General features: G+C 43.8%; 1 protein-coding gene across 1 annotated transcript in view; it reads left to right on the top strand.

The window, feature by feature from the left end:
* The first annotated feature begins 308 nt into the window (after positions 1 to 308).
* The window catches only part of MPP7 (MAGUK p55 scaffold protein 7), a 432,558-nt gene continuing 416,115 nt past the window's right edge, over positions 309 to 16,751 (top strand). The window contains exon 1 of the mRNA XM_088447791.1: positions 309 to 409. The gene's annotated coding sequence lies outside the window, so the exon portion shown is untranslated. The remainder of the gene's footprint in view (positions 410 to 16,751) is intronic.

Below are 16,751 nucleotides of genomic sequence, written 5' to 3'. Positions count from 1 at the left end.
CAAAAAAGTTATATAAGGTCAAAGCCCTGGAGTCATGAAGGCGTTAACACTAAATCACTGTTACAGAGACCCCAGTCTCTCGTCTCACTCTGTCTGCGGGACCAATAAGATGTGAGTGGGACTCAGTTAGAACAGACACCACCACGGCACCAAAACACACCAGCACCGTGGCGATGACGTCACAGCAGCGTCTGTCGGAGCGTGCAAGAATGGGCGTACCTAGCCAAAGAAAGAGTTGGGCGTGTACAGGAGCCAGCAGCTACAGTGGGCGGTGCTAGCAGTGTGTGGGCGTGGTTAGCTGGAGAGGGAGTGACGCAGCGTGCTGTGGTGCCGCCCGCTGTCCGTGATCTGGCCGTTGCGGGATACGGTGCAGAGGAGTGTTGCGACCGGAAGACGAATCGGTTCTCTGGTAGGTAACCGGCGGGAGCGATGTGCTTTGTTACAGGCTATATACTATACTGTGTGTGTGTGGGAGAGGAGGAGCGCCCCTGGAGCCCACGGCGGTGACAGGTTCCTGGCCCCGGGGATGGAGGTGAGAGATCACAGATGAGGGCAGGCAGCAGCACATAGACACACCTGTCATGTCTGCATAGCCGGTGCCCAGTCATCAGCGGCTGCCCGCATTGTTTACAGTGGTGCATGCTGAGTATTTACCTGTTATCTCCAACCCTGGTCCATGTATGCGCTCATAATGTATTATACACTGACCGGACTGCTCTATGTATGGTCTGATTATATACATCTACTGACTGTACTGCTGCACATATCCTCTACTGACAGGATTGCTGAATGTATAGTGTTATTGTATATCTACAGACTGTACAGCTGCATGTATGGTCTCATTATAGATCATCTACTGACTCGACTGCTGCATGTATAGTGTGATTATAATATATGTACTGACTGGACTGCTTCATGTATGGTCTGGTTATATATTATCTACTGACTAAACTGCTTAATGTATTGTCTGATTATATATAATCTGTAGACTGTACTGGTGCATGTATGATTTCATTTATATGTCTACTCACTGGACTGGTACATTTTTGGTGTGATTTATTTACCTTCTGACCAGACTGTTTCTTGTATGGTCTGTCCTATCTCCACTGACAGGACTTTTTCACTTATGGTCTGATCTATCCCCAATGACTGGACTGTTGCATGTATTATCTGATCTGTCCCTACTGACTGGACTGGTTCATGTATGGTCTGATATATCACTACTTGACTAATTCATTTGTGGTCTGATATCCCTACTGACTGAATTGGTCCATGTATGGTCTGATTTTATATCTACTGATTGGACTGGTCTGTGTATGGTCTAATCAGGGGCGTAACTAGGCCTAGGGGGGCCCCATAGCAAAATGTTCATGGGTCCTCGGCCCCCCTCCGCACTCCCCTCTCCTTGACTTACCTGCTCCGTGGTTGCGCTGCGCAGGGCAGGCACACCTTCTCTTTCGGTAAGCTCCATCTCTCCTCACTGACTGATGCTGGGAGGAGGCGGCCACACCTCTTCCCAGCAGCAGTCAATGAGGAGAGCCGAAGGTTAAGCCGACAGGGAGGATGTGACCACGGTGGGGGTCCGAGACCACAGAGTAGGTAAGTTGAGAAGACGGGAGTGAAGAGGGTGCGGGGCACGGACCAAGGTCTGGCACCGTAGGTGCAGGGTGAGGGCCGGGTCGGTCCGGTTCCCATAGCAGCCCCACCCCCTACACCTATGGTAGTTACGACACTGGGTCAAATTATATCTCTACTGACAGAACTGGTGTATGTATGACTAGTAACTTTTTCCATTGTATATTTCAGAATATTTCTAGCTCATGTTTTAAGGATAGCCATATTTGAGCACAGGTGTCTTAATTAGTACCTCAGTTATTATGGTTACTGGTAGCCTACATGTGAACACTGGCCGTTTCTCTACCTCTCTATTTACTGGACATGTAAACGCTGGCCATTTCTGTCCTTTCTAGTAACTAGTACATGTAAATACTGAGCAACTTGTACATGTGCTAACTGGGAATTTATGTCACTCCGTAGTGACTGGTACATGTAAACACTGGGCACTTCTGTCCACTCTAGTGGCAAGTGCTTCTCGCACCCTATAGTGACTGGAACATGTAAATATTGGCTAGTTCTCGCACCCTGTATTGTAGTGTACATGTAAATACTAACTACTTCTCGCACCCTGTAGTGACAGGTACATGTAAATACTAGCTAATTTTTGCACCCAGTATGAAAGGTACATGTAAATACTGGCTTCTTCTCGCACCCAGTAGTGACGGGTACATGTAAATACTGGCTCCTTCTCTCACCCTATAGTGACAGATACATGTACATACTGGCTACTTCTCGCACACTATAGTGACAGATACATGTAAATACTGGCTCCTTCTCTCACCCTATAGTGACAGGTACATGTAAATACTGGCTCCTTCTCGCACCCTATAGTGAAAGGTACATGTACATACTGGCTACTTCTCGCACACTATAGTGACAGATACATGTAAATACTGGCTCCTTCTCTCACCCTATAGTGACAGGTACATGTAAATACTGGCTCCTTCTCTCACCCTATAGTGACAGATACATGTAAATACTGGCTCCTTCTCTCACCCTATAGTGACAGATACATGTAAATACTGGCTCCTTCTCTCACCCTATAGTGACAGGTACATGTAAATACTGGCTCCTTCTCTCACCCTATAGTGACAGGTACATGTAAATACTGGCTCCTTCTCTCACCCTATAGTGACAGATACATGTAAATACTGGCTACTTCACGCACCCTATAGTGACAGATACATGTAAATACTGGCTACTTCTCTCACCCTATAGTGACAGATATATGTAAATACTGGCTACTTCTCGCACACTATAGTGACAGGTACATGTAAATACTGGCTCCTTCTCTCACCCTATAGTGACAGGTACATGTAAATACTGGCTACCTCACGCACCCTATAGTGACAGGTACATGTAAATACTGGCTACCTCACGCACCCTATAGTGACAGGTACATGTAAATACTGGCTACGTCTCGAACCCTATAGTGACAGGTACATGTAAATACTGGCTACTTCTCGCACCCTATAGTGACAGATACATGTAAATACTGGCTACCTCACGCACCCTATAGTGACAGGTACATGTAAATACTGGCTACTTCTCTCACCCTATAGTGACAGGTACATGTAAATACTGGCTCCTTCTCTCACCCTATAGTGACAGGTACATGTAAATACTGGCTACTTCACGCACCCTATAGTGACAGATACATGTAAATACTGGCTACTTCTCTCACCCTATAGTGACAGATATATGTAAATACTGGCTACTTCTCGCACACTATAGTGACAGGTACATGTAAATACTGGCTACTTCTCTCACCCTATAGTGACAGGTACATGTAAATACTGGCTACCTCACGCACCCTATAGTGACAGGTACATGTAAATACTGGCTACCTCACGCACCCTATAGTGACAGGTACATGTAAATACTGGCTACGTCTCGAACCCTATAGTGACAGGTACATGTAAATACTGGCTACTTCTCGCACCCTATAGTGACAGATACATGTAAATACTGGCTACCTCACGCACCCTATAGTGACAGGTACATGTAAATACTGGCTACGTCTCGAACCCTATAGTGACAGGTACATGTACATACTGGCTACTTCTCGCACACTTCAGTGACAGATACATGTAAATACTGGCTACGTCTCGCACCCTATAGTGACAGGTACATGTAAATACTGGCTACTTCTCGCACACTATAGTGACAGGTACATGTACAAACTGGCTCCTTCTCTCACCCTATAGTGATTGGAACATGTAAATGCTGGCTACTTCTAGCACCCTATAGTGACAGATACATGTAAATACTGGCTACGTCTCGCACCCTATAGTGACAGGTACATGTAAATACTGGCTCCTTCTTGCACACTATAGTGACAGGTACATGTAAATACTGGCTACCTCACGCACCCTATAGTGACAGGTACATGTAAATACTGGCTACCTCATGCACCCTATAGTGACAGGTACATGTAAATACTGGCTACGTCTCGCACCCTATAGTGACAGATACATGTAAATACTGGCTACTTCTCTCACCCTATAGTGACAGGTACATGTAAATACTGGCTCCTTCTCTCACCCTATAGTGACAGGTACATGTAAATACTGGCTACTTCTCTCACCCTATAGTGACAGGTACATGTAAATACTGGCTACCTCACGCACCCTATAGTGACAGGTACATGTTAATACTGGCTACGTCTCGAACCCTATAGTGACAGGTACATGTAAATACTGGCTACTTCTCGCACCCTATAGTGACAGATACATGTAAATACTGGCTACCTCACGCACCCTATAGTGACAGGTACATGTAAATACTGGCTACGTCTCGAACCCTATAGTGACAGGTACATGTACATACTGGCTACTTCTCGCACACTTCAGTGACAGATACATGTAAATACTGGCTACGTCTCGCACCCTATAGTGACAGGTACATGTAAATACTGGCTACTTCTCGCACACTATAGTGACAGGTACATGTAAATACTGGCTCCTTCTCGCACCCTATAGTGACAGGTACATGTACATACTGGCTCCTTCTCTCACCCTATAGTGATTGGAACATGTAAATACTGGCTACTTCTAGCACCCTATAGTGACAGATACATGTAAATACTGGCTACGTCTCGCACCCTATAGTTACAGGTACATGTAAATACTGGCTGCTTCTTGCACACTATAGTGACAGGTACATGTAAATACTGGCTACGTCTCGAACCCTATAGTGACAGGTACATGTAAATACTGGCTACTTCTCGCACACTATAGTGACAGGTACATGTAAATACTGGCTACTTCTCTCACCCTATAGTGATTGGAACATGTAAATACTGGCTACTTCTAGCACCCTATAGTGACAGATACATGTAAATACTGGCTACGTCTCGCACCCTATAGTTACAGGTACATGTAAATACTGGCTGCTTCTTGCACACTATAGTGACAGGTACATGTAAATACTGGCTACGTCTCGAACCCTATAGTGACAGGTACATGTAAATACTGGCTACTTCTCGCACCCTATAGTGACAGGTACATGTACATACTGGCTCCTTCTCTCACCCTATAGTGATTGGAACATGTAAATACTGGCTACTTCTCGCACCCTATAGTGACAGATACATGTAAATACTGGCTACTTCTTGCACACTATAGTGACAGATACATGTAAATACTGGCTACGTCTCGCACCGGAATGTAGTCACAATCCCAACAGCCTGTGTGTTCTGTCCTCCACCCGCGAGCCGCAGTGTCCCGCTGGTGGGAAAACAGTAGAGCATGCGCCCGGCATCCATTCACAGTGACCACCCCACTTAGGGGCTGCCCGGCATGTTCGTAAGTGCCAGCCACGCGCCCAAGAGTGACAAGTGGATGCATCATAAAGACACGCCACCTTTTCATTGGCCATGCCCCCTTTCTTTAGGTTCGGCACCCTGCCTGCCGCCGGACCTAGACTGAACACTACTACCAATGCATATCATAATCCCAACACCGAGTACGCCATCCCAAACTAAGGTAAGTCCTGGGCGCTCTTAGCCTTAGCCGCGGTAGGGGGAGGGTTAGGATTAGGGAGTCTAGCGGGGTTAGGTTTGGGGAGGGAGATTAGGGTTAGGCACCCCTAGGGAGAGGTTACTGTTAGGCACCCCCCCAGGAGGGTTAGGTTTAGGGAGTGGTAAGGGGGGGTTAGGGTTAGGCACCCCTGGGTGTAGGTTAGGCACTAAGGGGGGAGGTTAGGCACCACTAAGGGAGGGTTGGGGGGGGGGCAGGGGAGGTTAGGGTACTTACCTGCCCCTGTCGTGATCTTGATCCTGTCGGGCATCCGCTGTCGGGATTTGAACCGGCGGCTAAACAGCTGCCGGCATTTCAATCCCATTCCCTCGCACCATATAGTGACTGGTACATGTAAATATTGGCTACTTCTTACACCCTGTAGTCTCTGGTACATATGAATACTGGTTACTTCTCGTACCCTGTAGTGACTGGTACATGTACTAGCTATTGCTTACACCCCCTGTAGTGTCTGGTACATGTGAATACTGTATACTTTTTGCACCTTATAGTGACTGGTACATGTACTGGCTATTTCTCGCACCGTGTAGTGTCTGGTACATGGACTGGCTACTTCTCGCAACCTGTAGTGTCTGGTACATGTGAATACTGTATACTTTTTGCACCTTATAGTGACTGGTACATGTACTGGCTACTTCTCGCACCCTGTAGTGTCTGGTACATGTGAATACTATGCATTTGTCTACCTCTCTAATAATTAGTATATGTCAGTGGTTCCCAAACTGGATTGCCGTGGCACCCTGGGGTGCCTCAGGGCACTTGCAGGGTTCCTGGGGTTGATGGTCCGGTATCAAATAAAATTATTTTTAGTCCGTGTGATAGGCAAAGCCAGTGCTAATAGCTGCCAATCAAACAATATATGGCCAAAAAGAAGCGTAGCACTGTCAACCACAATATAACTGAACCTAAGGGTGACATATAAGCACAATTACTTAATTTCATTTTTGCTAAATTTCTCAATAAGAAACTGTTGGCCCAGGGGTGCAGTGGAAACAATGCTGATGCTCTAGGGCGCCGTGATTCGAAAAATTTTGGGAACCACTGGTCTATGTAAATACTTGACGTTTCGATCCCTCTCTAGCGACTAGGTCATGTATTTTCGGGGCATTTCTCAACCTCTCTAGTGAGTGGTAAGTGAGAAATTTGGGCACTTCTGTACCTCTCTAGTGACTGGTACATGGAAATGCTGGGCACTTCTGTACCTCTCTAGTGACTGGTACATGGGAATGCTGGGCACTTCTGTACCTCTCTAGTGACTGGTACATGGGAATGCTGGGCACTTCTGTACCTCTCTAGTGACTCGTGCGTGTGAATACTGGCCATTTCTGTCCCTGCCTTGTGATTGGTAGTTGTATATTTTGAGCATTTCTGACCCTCTCCTGTGTCTAGTAGATGTGAATACTGGGCTTTTATGTCCCTCTTTAATGACTGACATATTTAGGGCATTTCACTACCTCTCTAGTGGCTGGTACATGTACTATACATTTCTCTGCCCACTTGTGAAAGGTAAATATAAATACTGGTACCTATCAAATCTGAGCCGTTTTGTATCTCTATAGTGACTGGTACATATAAAATTTGAGCATTTTTGTATCTCTCTAGTAACTGGTATATGTAAATGATGTGCTTTTTTATCAATCAGATGACTGGTATATGCAGCTATTTGCAGACTTTGTATACATCTAGTGGAAGACTAATGGTGCGTACAAACGGGACAATTAAAATGCTCGATATGAACGCTAACGATATCGTTCATATGGGGCATTTTTTTCCCTTACAACCCACCAACGACCTGCGATGCGCGTACACGTATGGATGTTGACAATATCGTGCATCGCACGTGTATGCAGGCCAACCTGGTCGATATCGACCAGGTTACTACAGGGACCCACGATCGTTGATCGCGGGTCGTTGGCCGTTGGTGGTGTGCGGGATGATCGATATCGATCATTCAGCACACCCTGGAGACCGTTCAGCGATATCGTTATAGCTGACGGTCGTACCTTGTGTATGCACCATTAGTACATATTGTGTCATTTTGTATGTCTATTCACATAGCCAATTACTTAGCATTTTTGTAAAGACGTTTCTTGCATTTTATATCTGGAATTGAAAGTTTAGGATTTTTGTATATTTACATGTATAGTTTTTGTTATAACTGAATGCAGCATAATTTTTATACAGTGGAAATCCCCATTTTTTCCTACACAGACACCCCACAACTCCCTCTAAAATCACATATGGTGACAGGTACTAGTTTGTCTTGTGCATCCCTGTATGTATTTGGTGACTGGGGCTTACTGCACATCTCTGTATATTTTTTGGACATGCATTTATTGTCAACACATGTTGTGTGTGCTGACAAAATCTAATTTTTTTTCCTGCTTTTGCAGAATTCTGCTTATGTGATTGCAGGGAACAGTCCATTATTTATTTAGAAGCAGAATGTGCACCTCCATGCTATTTTACATTTTCTTCTTTGTTTACATGCACTGTTATAATCTGCCATAGTGATTAAAGATGCTGTATATTGCCATTGGCACTGCGGCAGCTTGTATTTCCTTAAGAGATGTGGCCATGCATGTATGCTGTCTGTTTCCTTGCTAAGTGGCAGGGGCTGGGTGTGTGTGCCCGCCTCACTGCCTTGCTTCGGGGATAATCTCTGCTCTCTTGGTACACCGGTCTTCAGTCCTATTTACCAGCTGCACTCGTGTGGATCAGTGGCAGCCAGACTTCCCACCACAAAGCCAGTTCTATGTAGCTTTTTGTGTGTGTCATTCATGTATATTAAGAATGGTTACACAGATTAGAAAACGCCTTGCCTTACTCTACTTTGATGCTATGTTTTGGAACATATGAAAATTTGCATTGTGACAATACTCTGTGGCACACGGTGCGCTCTGCCCTTGAAGCGTGCTTCAGTTTATATTGTAATGAGCGTGTGGACCAGTAACCAGCATCACCTTGTTTGAGGTTGCGTTAGGGGTCTATGTACTAAGCCTTGGAGAGATATTAAGTTCATGGAGATAAAGTAGAAAGCAATCGGCTCCTAAATGTCACTTTACAGACTGTGTTTGAAAAATGACAGGAGCTGATTGGTTGGTACTTTATCTCAATCCACTTTATCTGTATTATCACCAGCATATCTAGTGATGGTGGGTTCATTCTCTAGAGATTGTCTGGCTCTCTATGACATCCATATCACTTGGAAGAGGCAAATGCTCAGACCAGAAAGGTTAAGGTGCCCATCCACTAGAACAGTGGTTCCCAAACTGTGCGCCGTGGCACCCTGGGGTGCCTCGGGACACTTGCGGGGGTGCCTCAGCTTGGTGGTCCAGCACCAATTCAAATTCTTTATGGTCAATGTAAATGTAAATATGTGGCCAAACATAAGCACAAACCTGTTCACCACCACTTAACTGAGCCTAAGGATGACAGGTAAGCACAATTTACCTCACTACATTTTTTTCTGAATTTCTCAACAACAGATTTTGGCTTTGGGGTGCCGTGAGAACAATGCTGATACTCAAGGGTGCCGTGATTCAAAAAAGTTTGGGAACCACTGCACTAGAAGATTAAATTGAGCGATTGAACGATAAAGATATCGTTATCGTTCAGTCGTTTCCAAAAATGTCTAAAATGACTAGCGAATACGATGTGCGCTCCCGCTGGTCGTTTAGACATCTATCATCGGGCAAACATGCTGGGCAACCTGACGATAACCTCAGGTTCAGCGCGTTTGCAGATGATTGATGTGCATACACTGAATGACTGCTCGTTCAGTGCAGGCTCATCACAGACTGACGAACGACTACACGATTACAATGTCGTACTTGTGCAGTCTTTTGCCTGTCTTCTAGTGGATGAGCAGCATTACACGTGCTTTTTCCAAATCACTGTTACGCGCATATGGTTATAAAGTTTATTTATGTAAGTCTGCAACATATTTATAGTACAAAGACTGTAAGCAAAATCTATATCTAAAAAGCATATTGATCAGTGTCTAAGGCATTTACTGTATATTTAAAAGTGACCATTACCTACCCTGTCAGTTTGTTTTGAAGCAGTTATGGATGGAGGGGAAAGACAAGGATATAGCTGTTATATATATGCATTGCAGTAACTAGTGCTAAAATAATTGCATTTAAATTTGTGGCACATTTCTGCACTCTGGTAGTAAATGTCCCTGCAGCGGTCAGACAAAATCACCCAGATCAGTGTTTCCCCCTCACATCTGCTGGCAGTTTCGTTCCATCAAAGATCAATTCTCTGTAACAGCCCCTCTGAGTATTGGTATGGAAAGGCTGTAGCTGAAACAATTGGTCCTATTTATCCAGGACCAACATGAGTGCTGTACAATCAGTTGTTATCAGGTACAGTCTGTAAATTGTGACATGTTGTACCAGAGATGCATTCTCATCCAGTGGGTAATATCCGCCACTTCAGCAGTCGTTGAATAGCAGCGCCCATCATTCATTCATCTCTGTATCCTGTCTAATGAGAGTAACTGGTTTACCAAATGCTTTTAGTTAGTAAGTCATCTTGTAATTTCCTTTGCAGCGCACACTTTTTTTGTATTTCAGCCCTCTTTTCCCGCTATTAGTGCGGTAAGCTCCTACAGATTTGATGCACTCTGCATTTGGTACTAGACTAATAGACCATGATTAGATCTTGAAAATGGTGTTTCAGATAGACCTCTCCGCATGTTGATTTTAAGGGGAATTTTCCTTTTATTCACCTTCTATATTTAGCAATATTAAGCTATTCCGATACGAAAAAAGGCTGATGTCACATATGTTACCGATCTCTGTTTTTCTTTTTTGTATCTTTTTCCCATTCCACGTTTTTTTTTTCTCATTTAAAATAATGACCAATTTGAAAGGGTGGCAGTTGGGAAACCGGCGGACCTAAATCCCGACCATCAGCTTCCCGACTGTCTAATCCCGGCAAGGGTCTAAAGACAGGCGTCGAAATCCCGACAGCTGTCGTTAGACATATGCCTGGAGACCAACGCCCGGCATCCCGATCGTAGGGACGCCGAGCGCGGATAGCCACTCGGGGGGGAGGTTTAGGGTTCCCGGGGGGACTTAGGCTAGGGGAAGGGTGGGTTAGCGTTAGGCACCCCCGGGGGGGTTAGGTTTAGGCACTTAGGGGGAAGGTTAGGGTTATGCACCCCTAGGGGTGGGTTAGGGTTAGGGGGTAGAATAGGTTAGCAAATACTTACCTTAGGACGATCGGGATTCTCACTGCTGCCGGGATGCTGCTGTCGGGATTCGAACCACCGGCCATGCGTCCGGCGGTAAATCATACCAATTCCATTTGAAATAATATTTTTTTAACTTTAGTGTAATAATATTTTGTTAGCATTCATTGCTGTTTTTGGTTTTATGATAGTTCTCCTTTTAATGATAACAGGAAAGCATTCCCCAACAGGAGACATCTGAAGGCAGAAAGATGCACATATCCAAATGTGGTTTTTTTAAGGGCCGCACAGCACTTAAACACCTAATGTACGGATTCTTTAAATTGGAAACACAAGAATTTTCCACTTCACTTTATAAAATAAAATCAGAAAACTTGTTCTTAAGATCTTGCTGTTAACGATATATTCTAAGGTTAGCTGCAGAAGTAGCGGATTCGTTATTCAGAAATTGCCTATGAAACCACATTCCTATTATAGAGCTGAGAAGCGTCTGGTTATTATAATTGTGCAGCCATTTGCTAAGTCATAATGACATTTGCTAAAACAGCAGTACAACGTGCTCTGTTGTTAAGCATTTAAATGTTTTTGTTACACCGTAATTATTGTTTTATCACAAATTAGAACATGAAAACTCTGCTTTGGTCATGTGTGATGAAGACCAGTGAAGTTGTTCATTTCTTTCAGGATGCGTCAATTTAGGTCATGTTTATTGCAAGTTCCATTCATAAATAAATAAAAGGTACAGTCATTAGCTGATCCACTGTTATCTGACGGTGTCTCGCTGTGAAAATGGGTTCATATTGAAAGCTGGAGTTTCCATTGTTTTCTTAAGCACGTTTTATGATCACAATCGTGCTGCAATCAGACTTTGTTATTGTTTGACTGTCTGGCTGTGATTTGTTCATGTGTGCGTTGTGTTGGCAGGCATGGCTGTCTGACAGAGGAGTGCGGCTATATCTGCAGCATATCGCTTCTTACCCGGTGATGAGAGTGTGGTGTGACCATTGAATGACTGTGTAACACGATTTCATTATTATGTGTAGAAATTATTGTCTGCTTTCTTGAGAAAAACATTGTGGAATTGAGATACTTTGAAGTGGTGGGTTTGTTATCAATTTTGTAAATAACAATGAATACAAAAATTATATTTTTAATATATGAAATATATATAAATTTAAGGAGTCAATCCAATTAGCCACGAAGGTGCGAGTTGCCTTTGCCACGGCGTTAAAACGCCGGCAACGGCACCTTGTCTCTCACCTTTCCGAGCCCGAATTCGTATACTTCTACTTGGAGCCCTAAGAGGCTGTGAGCACATTTGTGCGAGTTCAGGCTGCTGACAAGTGCGGCTGTTATCGCAATGATTTGCACCCATGAGATTATTGCAGACAATTGGATGAGCCCCAAGTATGAATATATTAGTGTGTGTGTGTGTGTGTGTATATAAGACATTATGTACTGATGAAAATTAGTCTGAAGTGCATACCTTAATGGTATACATAGGATAAAGAACGACGATCACAGATAAAGTTGAATGTCTGTAGACAGAGAGATTTTATTTAGCTGTTTTGATTTTGTTGATATTATCTGCTTTATTTTTCAGTTTTTGAAAAATATGCACTTACAAGAAAGTTGCAAACAGTGTATGAAATGTATTTATATGGCATACGCTTGTCTTGTTCATGTTAGCATCATGGGGTATATTTACTAAAAAGCGGATTTTTAAACGGTTTTTCTGTGGCTTTCACCAGTGAATTTGTAACGGTAATAAATGCTAAATCAGGCTTGTTTTGCCTTCATTGCTATTCTAAATCCAGCGGTCAAAGCAACCGATAATCTGCAGCTTTTAAAACCTGCTGTTCAGTAACTATAAGGGAGATAAAACAAGCTTTCTAAAGGGTGGACAAGTGGAAAATTTGCCTCTAGCAACCAACCAGCTTCTAGCTAGCATTTATCAAGTTTATTCTATAAAATGATAGCTAGAAGCTGATTGGGGGAATTCAATTCAATGCGGTATTGAGTAGCACAGGGAATGAGTTCCTGGAACTATTAAATTGTCCCCATCGTGCCCTGCACTTAAGTCAGGAGATGCTGGTTACGGCGCCTTAAGCAGGGTGTTTAGCGCCCGTGCTAAGCTGGAAACTAGATTAGCCGGATTTCTGCTCCTACCGCAGGAGGGTGTAGGCAGAAATCCTCTAGTTGGGGTTAACCGCGCTGTCAATTGAATATCTCCGGGAACTTATTCCCGACACTATTGAACATTGCATTTAATTGAATTCCCCCTATTGGTTGCTATGGGCAACTTCACCATTTGTTCTCTTTTTATGAGGTCTGCTACATTTCCCTTTATATCCCCATGTGCAGTGGTGCAGCCAGATTTTGAAGTGGGAGCATAGGATAAAAATAGGCGCTCAGACGGGAGTGGCTAAATCATGCTGGGGGTGTGACTGTTGTATAGAAGGCTAGGGCATGTCCTCATTAGCCATTTATTCGTCGTGCACAATATAGACAGGTTCGCATGCAGACTGGAGTCACGGAGACTTCCACCAAATACACGGTTCCAAGCTGGGTCAGACCCGGGATTTACCCCATTCCACTGGATATTCCCAGGTCGGTGCCATTCACACTGTGCAGTGCCGATGCTTGGAGATGATGTCATCACAAAGCGCCGGAAACTATAGCTCTCCCCTGAACACCAGACCAGTTCAGACCAGCGACCAGGGAAGGACCTTCCATAGGGTGGCTGGGGTGTCCTTTCGGGAGGCTGTGATGTCACAGCCGTCACCGGGAGACGGAGGGAAATTACAGCCTCCTCATATGAAGCGGGGATGGGGTAAAAACTGGAACGGTCCGGACCATACGGGGAGGCTGTAATCTCTCCCTCCTCGGTGACAGCTGTCACACAGACAGCTTCTGAATAAAAGGCAATCGCCGTGCTGGAAACGGGTCTCGGGTCGTAAGACCAGGGTTTCCACTGAGCCTGACCATGGTTTTACCTGCTAAAAACCCTGCTTGATACCCGGGAAGATTGAACCAGGATTTTTTTCCTAGGAGCCTTTTCCACTGAGCCAATACCGGGTTGACACGGCAATAACCCGGGTATTTTGGCCAGTGGAAAAGGGGTATAATACAAAGATGCACAGAGTCACAGTCACAGAGAAGGAACAGAGATAGAGGATGGGACAAACATTAGGGGGAAGGATGGAGTCAGGGGTGGGCAGGTGAAGATCAGAGATAGATTAGAACATTAGCAGCACAGCAATACTTAATTATATTAGCTAACTAGTGTGATTAAGTGAGGACAGGCTGCATGTGACAGAAGCAGTGCCTTGATGTGAGGAGAGGAATATAGACATGGGTTTAGTTACATGTGACGTGTTCTACTTTTAAAATCATTGCTTTTGAAATTCAGGGAAAACAAGCTGAGGTGTTTTGCTATTGAAATCATTGCCATTTTAAATTCTAATGCAGCAGCTTACTTAGTAAATAAACCCCACAGACTGACAGTTTGATTATTTGGAAGGAGCCAGATACCACAATAATAACTAACGTCGTGGTCTGATTCTCAAATTGATTTGGCAGATTGTGGTCTAAAAAGCTCTTCTATTTGTAACTAATTTACGCAAGCAGTCTTTTCGAACTGAGATTGTCCTGCAATGCACATTGCTCTCTACAATGTGATGTTGTAGGAGTTTGGTGTTAATGGAGAAGAGATTAGCGGTATCTTCTCAGTTAACCCGTGCCTGCATACAGTCGTTTCCACATGAGTTAAGTCAAGTTTTGCCTGCTGAATAGACTCCTTATATACCTAAAAAGAAATCTGATAAAACTCACTGACTTATTAAGGCCCCCATACATCAGAGATTGATTGCAGCAATTTGCAATCGATTGTGTATAAAAATCTTTCCCTTTTTCAATCGATTGTGGCAATTCTGGAATCGATTGAAAAAGGGAATGATTTTTTATACACAATCGATTGCAAATTGCACGATTGCTGCAATCAATTGCTGATGTATGGGGGCCTTTACTAGAAAGAGACTGGTAAATACAGTACTCTACAAAAGTTTTAGGCAGGTGTGGAAAAAATGCTGCAAACTAAGAATGCTTTCAAAATTAGAAGTGTTAATAGTTTCTTTTTTTTATCAATTAACAAAATGCAATGTGAATGAACAGAAGGGAAATCTAAATCAAATCAATATTTGGTGTGACCACCCTTTGCCTATAACACAGCATCAATCCTTCTAGATACACTTCAAAGTCAGGGATTTTGTAGGATTGTAGTCAGGTGTATGATTAACCAATCATACCAAACCGGTGATAATGATCATCGTTTTCATATGTAGGTTAAAACACAGTCATTAACTGAAACAGAAACAGCGGTGTATGAGGCTTAAACTGGGTTAGGAATAGCCAAACTCTGCTACAAAGGTGAGGTTGTGGAAGACTGTTTCATGTCACAGGTCATACACCATGGCAAGACTGAGCACAGCAACATGACACACGGTAGTTATACTGCATCAGCAAGGTTTTTTTCTAGGCAAAGATTTCAAAGCAGACTGGGGTTTCAAGATGTGCTGTTCAAGCTCTTTTGAAGAAGCACAAAGAAACGGGCAACATTGAGGACCGTAGACGCAGTGGTCGGCCAAGGAAACTTAGTGCATTAGATGAAAGACATATCATGTTTCCCTTCGAAATCAGAAGATGTCTAGCAGTGCCATCAGCTTAGAACTGGCAGAAACCAGTGGGGCCCAGGTACACCCATCTTCATGGATGAATTGCGGCCAAAAATCCATACCTTCGATGTGGAAACGAGGCCAAGCGACTCAACTATTTACAAAAACATAGGAACTGGGGTACAGAAAAATGGCAGCAGGTGCTCTGGACTGATGAATCAAAATGTGAAATATTTGGCTGTAACAGAAGGTAGTTTGTTAGCCAAAGGCTTGGAGAGAGCAACGACCAAAAACATACAGCCAATGTCATTAAGGACTATCTTTAGTGTAAAGCAGAACTAGTAGTCCTGGAAGTGATGATATGGCCCCCACAGAGCCCTGATCTCAACATCATCGAGTCTGTCTGGGATTACATGAAGAGACAGAAGGATTTGAGCAAGTCTACAGCCACAGAAGATCTGTGGTTAGTTCTCCAAGATGTTTGGAATAACCACCCTACCAAGTTCCTTCAAAAACTATGTGCCTAGAAGAATTGATACTGTTTTGAAGGCAAAGGGTGGTCACAGCAAATATTGATTTAGATTTCTCTTCTGTTTATTCACTCATGTTCATGCATTTTGTTAATTGCTAAAATAATAAACTATTAACACTTCTGTTTTTGAAAGCATTCTTACTGTGCAATTTTTCCACACCTGCCTAAAACTTTTGCACAGTACTGTATATCTGTAGAATACTGAACTAGAAGCTATTTGCTATGTGCAGTGCATGTAATCTATGGACTAAAAATGGAATGTTTCAGCAGGGATCTCAGGAAAGAATTGTTATTACTTTTATTGCCCAAGAAATGAAACCATCATAATAAAGTGATGTGCCCTAATGAGCTGATATGGAAAAACTCCATTGCTAAACTCACAATTTTCTCATGCATGAAATCACTCTCACTCCACTTGCAGATAATCTGCTTTGTGTCTAACCTGGAGAGAGCGGGCAATGCTCAGGGAGGAGAGGAGCTGCGCCTGTGCTACACTGCCATGCACAGGGGTAGGGCACTACACAAACCTTCATTCAGAGGTTGATGTGCAGTTGATGAGTGTAATGGTGAGCAGAATGCCTCACCAGCACAGGACCCGCGGCTGCTCTTACCGTCTGCTATCCTCTTGTAGGCGCCACTGCCAGCTAGAAAATGATTGTATTGCTATGGGCAACTTTTCCACTTGT

Source organism: Taudactylus pleione, unplaced genomic scaffold (assembly GCF_031769625.1).
Source record: "Taudactylus pleione unplaced genomic scaffold, aTauple2 ptg000439l, whole genome shotgun sequence".
NCBI lineage: Eukaryota > Metazoa > Chordata > Amphibia > Anura > Myobatrachidae > Taudactylus > Taudactylus pleione.
The sequence above is the reverse complement of the archived record's forward strand: the minus strand, read 5'-3'. Positions and strand labels throughout refer to the sequence as shown.